We start from the raw sequence: 12,725 nt of genomic DNA on the forward strand, positions 1-12,725 counted from the left end.
CCAGAGATTAACATGTACACGCTTTCTCTCCCCTTGGTATCCTTTCCTGTAATTACCATGTTACTGAAAACATTCTGCTAATGACAGGGTCTTGTCCTCTCTCTGTCCGGTGTCAGTCAGGGTTTGGATGTCTGTGTTAGAGCACAACTCATAGAAGCTCTTCACTTATCCATCTTTAGGGTAATAAATAATATACAGTAGAACCTCCAAAGTTGACCACCTCTCTATAATGACCACCACCTTAACTTGACCTAATTTTCACAGTATGGACAGACATTGCATATACACTATGGGAGATCAACCTCTATACTGACCACCTCCGTAAGTTGTATCTTGACCACTTTGACCATTGTATAGAGTATTAATTTACCCTCCGTAAGTTGCTCACTGAACAAGATACTGTGGGCCTGTGTTTTGTCTGGTTTGTCCCATCTTGGAAAAGCAAGAAGCATTTTGCCAAAGAAGATGGGACAAAGATGGTTTGTCCCATCTTGGAAAAGCAAGAAGCACAGGACAATCCCTCCCCTCACTGGCATCGCTAGGGGGGGTGCGGGCCGCACCAGATGACGCGCCGGGAGGTGACGCGCCCTGGGGAAGGATGTGCTAACTTCGGGGCTTGCAGAGCTAACCCATTGTGCCATAAACCGTTGGATGTGGAATGCCCAGCAGAGTGCAATGCAAAAAACAGAATTGAGATAGCTCCTTTTGTTCAAAAGTTAAGAAAAAAATGCATGGAGCCCTATAAAAAGCTAAAGTGAGCTGTATCGCGCGTTTACTCGAGAGTAGGTGTAATTGCTATAGTCCGTCAGAAAGGGCAGGCTGAGAGGAATCTAAGGACATCAGAATGGTCCTGATCCAATGAATACAGCCCCCAAAACACCTGAGAAGGAAGTCCCTCCCTCCTGCAGTCTATTGAGCTTTATGGAAAGCAAACTCAGCCATGTGGTTGCGTTTACTCGTGAGTACGCAGACGTGCCTTGCCTTTTGGTCAGGCAAAAGGGAATGTGAGGCCACCAGAAGGGTCCCGATCTGATGGAACTGCAGCTCAACAAATGCTCCAGAAGGCAGCCTCCCCCCCCCCCAACTAAAAAGGACAAAAAAAAAAAAAAAAAGGCTTGAACTGGTAAGGGGAAAGTTTTCTGTTTTGCACTTGTAAAGCCAGGTGGGTCTTTGTATTGATATGCTTGAAAAAGAAAAAACTTTAAACTGGGCACTGGGGAGGGCTGGAAATCTCCCCGATTCTTTCTGGGGAGTTGTTATTGCAGGCAGACTACAGAGTAAGCTCCATTGACCATTATGGGACTTACTTCAGGGTAGACATGCATAGGATTGGGCTCACAGGCTGCAATCCTATCCACACTTTCATAAGAACATAAGAACAGCCCCACTGGATCAGGCCATAGGCCCATCTAGTCCAGCTTCCTGTATCTCACAGCAGCCCACCAAATGCCCCAGGGAGCACACTAGATAACAGGAGACCTCATCCTGGTGCCCGCCCCTGTATCTGGCATTCTGACATAGCCCATTTTTAAAATCAGGAGGTTGCACATACACATTATGGCTTGTAACCCATAATGGATTTTTCCTCCAGAAACCTGTCCAATCCCCTTTTAAAGGCATCCAGGCCAGTCGCCATCACCACATCCTGTGGCAAGGAGTTCCACAGACCGACCACACGCTGAGTAAAGAAATATTTTCTTTTGTCTGTTCTAACTCTCCCAACACTCAATTTTAGTGGATGTCCCCTGGTTTTGGTGTTATGTGAGAGTGTAAAGAGCATTTCCCTATCCACTCTGTCCATCCCCTGCATAATTTTGTATGTCTCAATCATGTCCCCCCTCAGGCAACTCTTTTCTAGGCTGAAGAGGCCCAAACGCCGTAGCCTTTCCTCATAAGGAAGGTGCCCCAGCCCCGTAATCATCTTAGTCACTCTCTTTTGCACCTTTTCCATTTCCACTATGTCTTTTTTGACATGCGGCGACCAGAACTGGACACAATACTCCAGGTGTGGCCTTACCATCGATTTGTACAATGGCATTATAATATTAGCCGTTTTGTTCTCAATACCTTTCCTAATGATCCCAAGCATAGAATTGGCCTTCTTCACTGCCGCCACACATTGGGTCAACACTTTCATCGACCTGTCCACCACCACCCCAAGATCTCTCTCCTGATCTGTCACAGACAGCTCAGAACCCATTAGCCTATATGTGAAGTTTTGATTTTTTGCATAAATGTGCATGACCTTACACTTACTGACATTGAAGCGCATCTGCCATTTTGCTGCCCATTCTGCCAGTTTGGAGAGATAGATCCTTCTGGAGCTCCTCACAATCACTTCTGGTCTTCACCACTCGGAAAAGTTTGGTGTTGTCTGCAAACTTTGCCACCTCACTCCTCAACCCTGTCTCCAAGTCATTTATGAAGAGGTTGAAGAGCACCAGTCCCAGGACAGATCCTTGGGGCACACCGCTTTTCACTTCACTCCATTGTGAAAATTGCCCACTGACACCCACTCTCTGTTTCCTGGTCTTCAACCAGCTCTCAATCCATGAGAGGACCTGTTCTCTAATTCACTGACTGTGGAGTTTTTTCAGTAGCCTTTGGTGAAGGACCGTGTCAAATGCCTTCTGAAAGTCCAGATATATAATGTCCACGGGTTCTCCCGCATCCACATGCCTGTTGACCTTTTCAAAGAATTCTATAAGGTTTGTGAGGCAAGACTTACCCTAACAGAAGCCATGCTGACTTTCCTGAGAGTAAGCCCAATTGACTACTATGGGACTTACTTCAGAGTAGATTCACTTGGTGGAACAGGACTGGCACCCCCTTATTTAATTATTTCTTTTATTTTAATTTAATTATTTATAATTATTTATTTTAATTTGCTTGATGATGTCACTTCTGGCCATGACATCACTTCCAATGGGTCCTGGACAGATTGTCATTCTAAAAAGTGGGTCCCGGTGCTAAAAGTTTGAGAACTGCTGCAATAAGGTGTTAGTAAGTTAACACAGAGGTGTGTGTGTGTCTGTGTGTGTGTGACACTCTACAAGTTTTCAAAATCACTAAAATCAGAATTTGGAGGAATAATACCATCATGCTATATATCAATCAATGCGTAATTTCATGCAGAATGCAATGAAACAAACCACACTGAAATATCTGTGTTCTAACAAAAGGTACAGCCAAAAAACCAGTGGGGGCGGGGCGATGGTACATTACGACGCTCACCACCTGGGGCATTGCCCTGCCTACTGCATGGGGTGATGCGCAGGCCTCCCGCACCTGGTGACATGAATCCTAGTGATGCTACTGCCTTCCCTACACCTGTTAGCACGTGTGCGAAAGGGTTTTTATAGGTGGGCATACTGCACATACTCAACAGTCCTGCGCTGGCTGCCAACTGTACCTGGACATGTACCAAGTTGTGAGGACATGAGGTTCTTGTGCATAGTGAAGCCACTCTCCTTTCACTTTGGTTCCCATCACCACTGCATTACTTTACACTTATACTGAAACACAACTGCTATTTTGCTGCCTATTCTCCCTGTTTGGAGAGATCCTTCTGGAGCACTTCACAATCCCTTCTGGTCTTCACCACTCAGAAAAGTTTAGTGTCATCCACAAACTTGTCCATCTTCCTGCTTAGCCCTGTTTCCGGGTCATTTATGAAGATGCTGAAAAGCACCAGTCCCAGGACAGATCCTTGAGGCACTCCACTTTTCACCTCTCTCCACTTTTTTTGTCATTTGCCCATTGACACCCACTCTCTGTTTCCTGGTCCTCAACCAGTCCCAATCCATGAGAGGACCTGTCCTCTTATTCCCTGACTGTGGAGTTTTCTCAACAGCTTTTAGTGAGGGACCGTATCAAACACCTTCTGGCATTTAGTGAATCTGAGGAGACCCAGTGGAGGCCAGGCAGCCTAAGTAAAAATGTGTGTGTTTATTTTTTAGCTGTTGGGGTATGTAACATGCTACATGCTAAGGGCTGGCAAGGGACAGCATTGGTCTGCCTGTCTGCTATGAAACCAAGTATTTTTTTTAAATTTACAATTTAAGCTTATGAATTTTCAGGGTTTTTTTAAAACACTGATTGTGGGCTGTTTATTCTCTGTCTCTTGATATAGATATAGATGATATAAATAGTAAGCATAACAAGAGGATCAATTCTCATTGATATTTGCAATAAAACTTTTTAAAAATCCAATCTAAATAATAACTTGGCCTTGCATTTGTTGTCCTGGGAGCTAAACATGGTAATATTTAAATGCCTTTTTTCCCATATGTTGACCACCTCCCTATGTTGACCAATTTCCTCCAGTCCCTTGGGTGGTCAACCTAAAGACGTTCTACTGTATACCAATCGCCTGGGGGCTGGGGATAAGAATAGGCCCTCAGTTTGGCTGTACTTGTTGTAAGAGGCGACTAAACAGCCAACGGGTAGATGGGACTCATTAGCCTGGGAAGGCAGTTCATCTGAGAGAAGGAAAACTCTGATCCCAAACCTCCACTGCCTTGTGGCTACATCCAGTTATGGAAAAGGCTTCAGGAGTCAACCTCGAGGCAAAATCTGGAGCCGGAGTCCCTGAGGCAGTTCATGGCTAAACACAGTCACGTTCTGGCAACTCCTGCGACATCGCTGGAAACAACCGTATTGGCCTCTGCCTTTCCATTGGACCATTTCAGCAACGTGGAGAGGGGGGATTTGCTCCATGGGTAACAGCCTATCCTCCAGACCTACTTTACCCAGGCTTCGCACACTAGAGAGGACACTGTTCCAGAACCACTATTCAGAGCGCGATACCATAGTCTCCAAGACTGAAGGATGCCAACAACTGTATACCAAAGCACATTGCTTTCAGTACAGTGGCTTACTGAGAAATATTAAGAACACCTCGAAGTAGGACATGAAGGCAGATTTGTAAATACTTTGAGGATAAAAATTGCTTTATTTAGATGCTACTAATTTAGCAATTCAGTCTACCGAAATGTTCAGTGTTTGATGCCATCAACCATGGTATCCTCCTTCCGGAGAGGTATTCTGAGTTGGAGACTGGAACACATTCATGGTTCCATCCCTCCTTGGATGGCCAATTCAAACAAGTGGGTGCTGGGAGACTTCTGCTCCCCCTGAAGGACCAGGTGCACATACTGGTGGAGGCAGTCTATCTTTTTAAGTGCTCTTCCTAAGAAGCTTGCCTGGTGCATATTTTTAATACTGCCATTTTGTCAGCTGTTTTCCCACTTGTTTTGTTTTTAAAAGTAATGTTTTTACTGATCTGATTATTCTCTGCATATACTGTATAAGCTTCCAGAAAATATGAAGAGCAAGATACAAATTTCTCTCTCTCTCTCTCTCTCTCACACAGAGAGAGAGAGAGAGAGAGAGAGAGAGAGAACTGAATAATGCTTTTGTGCAACTCCCATTCATTTCGATAGGGCCTGCCTGGGACATATTCCCAATGCATGGCCAAAGGATGGCCGAGAAGCAATTATAATGAAAGAGGCATAGCATGAAGCCATTTCCAGGAAGATGTTCTAGGCAAAGCGTTTACATGCTTACGAAAAGTCTCAAAAGCCGCCCAGATCAAGTCTTGCTTCACTTGATGAGTCATATTACAAGTGGGTGCAACAAGAGGAAACCCTACCCTAGCACAGGAACTCTTACCCTTAGCAACCCTAAAGATGGAGAAACCAGGATGCAACATCACCATTACTGGGCAAGTTTCCTTGGTCCAATAAAAAAGGATTGGTGCAGCTGTCTCCATTCTTTCCGCTTGAGCAGAATATTCTCAGGGAAAATTAAACATGCAACCACCATCCTAAATATTGTTTAATATCTTTTAAAGAATCAGTGGGGAAAAATTAATGCAAAGATAAATTGACCCATTATATTGTGCCATACCTTCTCAAGTTTTCTGTTACAGATTCCTTGATCTTCTTGGTCAAGGGCTAATCTAACACCAGAACACCACACAGTAATTTTCAGCTTCTTTTGAGTAGCTCTGGAACAAAAGTATTAAATGTCTGCTCCTATTCTTCACCTATATGAAAGGAAGGACAAGATAAACTTGAAAGACTTACATCAGGAACTAAGAAAAGTTATCTGCTTACAAACCTGAAACCACTACTGCGGACTGCAGTCTTCATGCCTGCTGTTTTATTCACCCCTCCAAGTCTCTGCAGTCTCATCCCACTCCTTGTAGTTAAATATCTTGACATTTTGTTCATTCAAAGTGTGTATCTTATCCATTTATAGCTCAACCACACAAGATTGGGATAGTAAAATATTTTCCTGAGGGGCAACTGAGGCATATGAGGATTTTATTCATATAAAAAAGGGGTCTTAACAAAGTTTAAAAGATTATCATCTATAGGTGTCCAAGCAGCTTGCTGCAGGTGATAAGGACAAATGAGAAAGTGAGTAAATAAAAATATCATTATGTATGGAATTCAGGGGTAGAAATCATATTGTGATGACTACTGCTAAGCCACAAATATTCATACACATAATTACCTCAGGCTTCCTATTAGTTTCCTTTCACACCCTTTCCATATTCTAGTTTCCATTGCAGAAGGTTTCCTCCAACCCCACATCATGATATTTTGCCCTCATCCCTTTGGTCTGTGACACAAGCATGTAGTAAGATGATGTTGCACAAGCTATGAATGTATTGAGAAGTTCTCACTTTGCTTCCATCGGCCCTAAGCAGCTTTTCTACATGAAGGAAATATCCAGCAAAACTGGGAATAAGCCAGTCCCATTTCAATGCCAAAACCATGAATCTACCTTGCTAAACAATACAATGATTAACCATTCTTTTTAAAATAATATATATATATAATTATATAATTTTTATTTATTTATTTATTATTTATAAATAAATAAATTTACAATAAATAAATAACATTAAAACAAAAGATACATAAAAAACATTAAAAAAAGAAAGCAAAAAAACTACATAGAGTACAGGCATGCGCCACTTAACAACTGTTCGCTTAATGATGGACCACATACATGATGGTGGTCAAAGCACAATAAGGATGCTCTTAATGAGGCAATTGCTTCTCCCATAGCCTGCAGCAGAGTGTTTATTATTTATTTATTTATTAGTAGAATTTATATACCGCCTTTCCACTCCAGAAAGGAGCACTCAAGGCACAACAGAGAGGCTCTTAATGCAAAGAAGAGGCAATTTGTCTCCAGTAGTTTGTGCAGCCAGCTAGTGTCTGGCACAGAGTGTCCGTTTACACAACAAAGGTACTAGATTATGCTGAATGTTCGCTTAATGACCTAATCGCATAACAACAGGGATAGGAGAACATATCCCTGTTGTTAAGTGGTGCACACCTGTATTTCTAACAGTGTAGCAAGAGCAAAGCCAAAAACTCTAATTACTTACTGCCTTAATGCTAATAATCTAAATTTCCACCCCTACAAAAGCTGTATCTCCAACAGTCCCTCTTATAACTAATCTTCAAATCCAGAACTCATTAAATCATTGCTTTCTCTTTCTCTTGCAAAAAGTCAGTGATTGGTTTCCAGATTTTCATAAAAGTTTTGGTTGAATTATCTTTAAGTAAATTTGTAAGTTTATTCATTTCTGCAAAGTACATAACTTTCGTCCACCATTCTTCTATCGAACGTATATCTGTGGTTTTCCATTATTGTGCATAAAGTTTTCTAGCTGCACATCATCTATAAGAACAAAATTTCACTTTTTTCCACATATTCATGTCACACCAGTGATTAACCATTCTCTACCTACAGTGGGAACTTTCCCACTGTTCCTTTTTCCAGCATCTCTTGTACAAATTAACCTTGATCTTTTCCAATTCTTGTTTTCTTCATGCCTATCTGTTGTCTACAGAAAGTCAGTGTCATGGCTGCCTCAGACATAAGAACTGGGTGTCCAGGAAGACAAACATAGTAGGATACACCTTCTCTTGCTTGAAGTTTGACCTTCTTTTTAATTAATTCCAATTAAAACAACCCATAAGCACTCAACTTAAAAAAAAGTTCCTCCATTACCATTTTGACCTCCTTACATTCCTCTCAATGATGCTGATTAAGTTCTTGCTTTCCCTCAGGGCCCCTCAGTCAACCCAACTCCACCCTTATCACAGGGGCACCTTTTGAAAGCCAGGAGTCTCTGAAGATTATAGCTGGTGCCCAGCTACAGGAAATCTTAGTGATATTACAGAGTTTTTTAAAAAGAAAGGCTTCAACTGAACATCTCCCAAATACATTCCTTCATGACATCACTGAAAGTCCCTAGAGAAGTGAGGTAGAAATAGCTCATTTCCTTTTGTCATTTTACTTTGGTGTCTGTCCCAACTGACAGTGACACCATTTGAATGTCTAATGTGGCTTGCTCAATCAAACACAAGAACTAGCTCTTTGTGAGACATCACCACCACTAGATGTACTGTGACCCTTTCAAAAGCATGCCCTAGATGTACTTGCTGTGTTCCTTTCAAAAGCATGCCCTAGAACTGCCACACAGTATTTGCTTCTGCAAGTAAACTACTGAGGTTAACAGTTCACAAACATCTATGCTTTGATGGGGACCACTGATAGAATGCTGAGATGCAGTGAAATCTCTTGTTCTAGGAAACATCACAGGTTATTTGCAACAGGTTATTTGTATATAAACTCAAACAGCAACAGGAATCAAAATGTTCTCTAAAGTTAAGTCTTCACCCTTTTTGGAACCAATATTCACATTTAAATTGAGCTAGTAAAATGTTGTCCACTTTTACTTTTTTTTTAAATAACATACGTCCCGTTCTTTCTCATGTACTTTCTATCCTGATTTAAAAATCTTGAATGAAAAATTGGAGTGCTGATGGAAGTGGGACCAGCAGTTCAGGAATATTCTAGAAGACCAATGTTCTAGAATATTCTACAGCAGTGGTTCTCAAACTTCAGGACCCATCTACAAAAGTTTCACTTTACCAGCTGCTTAAGCCTCTGTGGCTATAATGGTGATTATAATGGGCTATAATGGTGGTTCTGCAGCAGTGCTCCCCCCAAGTAGCAGGTTGTTTAACCCTTGATGCACACAGTCTAATCTGCCTTGTCAGTTTTGCAACAACCGAAAATTGGGTCATGATGACCTAATTCCTAATTCACAGTTTGAGAACCACTGTTCTACAGTAAAATTTTATCATTTTTGACCAAAACAGCACCATACTTTGCTTCAGTCTTTTTGTATATAAAAGTTTGTGAGCATAGATCCCAACAAATCTTGCATTATATTTCTGGTAACAGCCCTTCCAGGACTCTTAGGACTGTAATTATTTTGTGAATAGAATCCATATATGTCAGTATCATCAGTGTTGCAAGGTGCTACATGGTCCTGTTCTGTTTCGTATATTCCTCCATACAATGAGAAATTCTGGCACAGTATCCTTTGAGAAAAAAAGGGGCACTGAAGACTTTTGCTCACACAAACCCTCTTCTTTCATGGGCAGCAGACTATATTGTGGGTTTGCTTGCAGAGACCAGCTGTTTCAGTTGCACAAAGCCCCTACGTCATATATGACTCAACAGCTGTAGTCTGTGGGGATGACAATTTTGTTTGAGGGGAAGCTATTTGCAGGAGGCCATTTTACTGATTAAATGTTTGTTCCACCCTTCTCCAAGGATCTTAGGGTGGCATATATGGTTTTCTCCCATTCTCCCATTGCAACAACTCTGTGAGACAGGTCAGACTGAAAGGTCACTAGCCCAAGTTCACCCAGCATGCTTCATGACTAAGCAAAGTCAAAATCTGAGTTTAATCTATGTACAGCTACATACCACTTCCAAAATACAGACACACACATAGTGCTCTGTCCTTCCTCCTCTGCCAGCTAAGGAGCTGGCATAGACAATTTGTTACTACAGACAGTTGCCCAAGAAACAGAGCCTCAGAATCCAGAAAAGTCTCCCAGAAGATGGAAGTGATGTCACAAAAGGTGAAGACCACAGAGAGGTCAGTGTGCCATGAAATGGCAAATGTTGAAAATTGCTGATTTAAGGTGTGCATCTCACAACCAACAACAAAATGGAGGGAAACAAACTGCCTAGCTGCTTGCTATTCTGATAACAGGCCTGAAACAGATCCCTTTAGTCCATTTTTTTTTCCTGATCAGTCTCTAACTCTACTGCAGTGCCAGCCTTATAATGTGTGGAACAAGATAGGGCTATTTGTACATTTTGTTTTTAGAATATCCCTGGATTGTACATGCTAACAAACAACACTGATAATGGATCTCAACATGATTGAGGCCTGGATGGAAAAGCTGCCCTGAAGTCCCTCCAGAGAACAATTTTCAAACCGAGCCCTCAAGGGAACTGTGTCTTACTCCATCCTGGAAATGACATTCAGTAAAGCAAGCACTTCCCAGTTGAGAAAACTGTAACTGTTATGAATTCAATTGTGTTTTATATTTTATATATTTATGTGAAAGGAGGAAAGCTAGGTTTAACAGAAATCAGATGGAAAGGCATTTTCACAACACTATGTATGCCCCATGACAATCTGACTGTAATTACCTAGGAAGTGATCAGTGAAGAAGCTGAAACAGGGAGAATTCTATATGAGCCAGTACTTCTGCTTGAGACAGCAAAGACAATTTGGTACTTAAAAAAAAAAATCAATAATGGTTATTCATATTTTTAAAATTTAAAACACCAATTTTTAAAATTTAAATGAAGCAGCACTTACATAATGCAAAAATACAAGTATGTGTACCAGTATATTAGAACAACTTTAAAAAAACGGAAATGTCAAAGTTATCTAAACTTTCCCCTTGCCTTGAATTCAGGGCTGAGCAAAGCTACACCCCCTCCCCAAGCTCACAGCCTTATTCATCAGCAACATGAAGAGGTCCCTTCTTTTAGCAATTCTTTGATAGCCACTTGTCCAAAATAGGAGCTAACTATTCAACCAGAACTCAGATTTTCTGGTCGAGATCATGCTCTTTGTGGATGCTCAATTCCACTTTTGTGTCATTTGGTTGCATGTTGTGCGCCTCCATAAGCAGGGCAGAAAGCTGTACCTCACTCTGTTTTGGCTTCATGATGGCACCATGTAACATGTAACAACATGGCACTGTCTTAACAACATTGCCACAAAATCAAATCAAAGTGAGGGCAATTTTTGCTTTTATTCTGTCTTTGTGCAGCTGAAAAATCTGCTGAACAGCATTGGAGGAGCTGTTCAGAGACATAAGCTGTAAACAGGCAGCAATGGAGAAGTGGACAAGGTGAGTCGGGAGAGGGCTTTGTGGAACTTCTCACATCCCCAACTCCTCCTTTTCCAGGTGAAAATTTTAAGAATATTCTGAACAGGTTTTGTTTTAGTCATACCAGAAGGGAGTCACGCCCACAAGTATCTTTATCAGAACACAACTGCCTCCAACTAGAAGAAATAAATATTTCCACATGCAGATTCTCTCACTTTTCCCACTGTCTGCTTTGCTTTGGAACATCCTGTTATTTTCTTCTGCTTGGTCATTCCATGTCAATGATATGTTTGACATTTAGATTAGTACCACAGATACTCACCTGTAAGTCAAGAAGTTTCTGCTAATAAATCAAGTGTAAATCATCTCCTTGCCTTATCTGAAGGTCACTCTGGTCAGGGTTGTTCAGGCAGCCAGGAGAAGCCCAGAGGAGAGCAAAAGGACAATGCAGAGATAATTAAGGGCAATTAGGCTCCAGGGTAACCAGGGCATTAGTTTCTGCAAGCTGCAGCCAAAGTTAATCCTTTCACTCCTTCCTCCTGAGAAAAAAAGTAAGCCAGGGCACAGCCATTGAAATCAAGCAAGCCACATTCACTTTGGCAGGACACCCAACCCTTCTGCACCCTCCTTTCATTTTGCAAATGTTTGGCAGAGGTCTGGTTTTTAAAACACTAGGATGCAATCCTCATTTCCATCTAAAACAAAGTCCAGGGCTACAATTCAGTGCACCACTACTTAAGAATAACACCCATGGAAAGCAATGGGTCTACTTCTGAGTAAATTGGGTTGCAACAATATGTAGCTGTGCTTGCTCATTCTCATACCTTGTTGCTTGTTTCTCTGCTGTGAATTGAATTGCACACTCCCAGTTATGTGTTATATGTTGTATGTTATATGTTGAGCCTCTGGCTTAACATACCAGGCACCTTAAAGAAGGATTTGATTAATGGTTCTGCTGGTATGTTGTTTACAGTGCTCTTACTCTGACAGTGTTTACAAAATGGTTGGGAAGATCAGAATTTAAAAAGTTAATGAATAAAAATATATCTTATGATCTTTTACCATATTTTTAATAGAAACTGTACAGTTCTTAGGTAACAATTACTGGAAGGTTATTTCTTACGATCTGGCCTTAGGAAAAATCAGACAAAACCCCCCTAAGTTTAAATAAATAGTCAGACACTCCCCTAAGTTAAAAAAAAACAAAAAACCCTCCTGACTTATCTGAGGATCATAGAAAAACCCATGATTTCTGTCTCAAAACTTGCCCTTTGCTTATCTGTGAGATCAACTTATACTCAAGTAGATTGAATTGTTAAAACTAGGCATTTTCCTCCTCTAACTTAGGAACATTTACACTCTATTTAGGGCTATGCCAAAGATACCCCAGTTTCAATACCTGCACTCTTCTTAGCCATTCAAGGAAGAACAATCAACAGTGGGGTAAGAGGGAGTAGAAATGGCACCTTATTTTCTCAAATTTTC

At 41.3% G+C, this 12,725-nt stretch overlaps 1 protein-coding gene across 9 annotated transcripts in view; it reads right to left on the reverse strand.

Annotated features, from left to right (window-relative positions):
* The window catches only part of COA1 (cytochrome c oxidase assembly factor 1), a 107,859-nt gene that overhangs the window by 15,620 nt on the left and 79,514 nt on the right, over window positions 1-12,725 (reverse strand). For 4 of the 9 annotated variants that reach the window (XM_066631075.1, XM_066631069.1, XM_066631072.1 and 1 more), the window contains 3 exons: window positions 11,563-11,779; window positions 10,549-10,635; window positions 5,911-6,049 (listed from right to left, as the gene is read on the reverse strand). The gene's annotated coding sequence lies outside the window, so the exon portion shown is untranslated. The remainder of the gene's footprint in view (window positions 1-5,910; window positions 6,050-10,548; window positions 10,636-11,562; window positions 11,780-12,725) is intronic. The other 5 variants (XM_066631074.1, XM_066631070.1, XM_066631073.1 and 2 more) reach the window with 2 other exon arrangements.

Source organism: Tiliqua scincoides, chromosome 5 (assembly GCF_035046505.1).
Source record: "Tiliqua scincoides isolate rTilSci1 chromosome 5, rTilSci1.hap2, whole genome shotgun sequence".
Taxonomy (NCBI): domain Eukaryota; kingdom Metazoa; phylum Chordata; class Lepidosauria; order Squamata; family Scincidae; genus Tiliqua; species Tiliqua scincoides.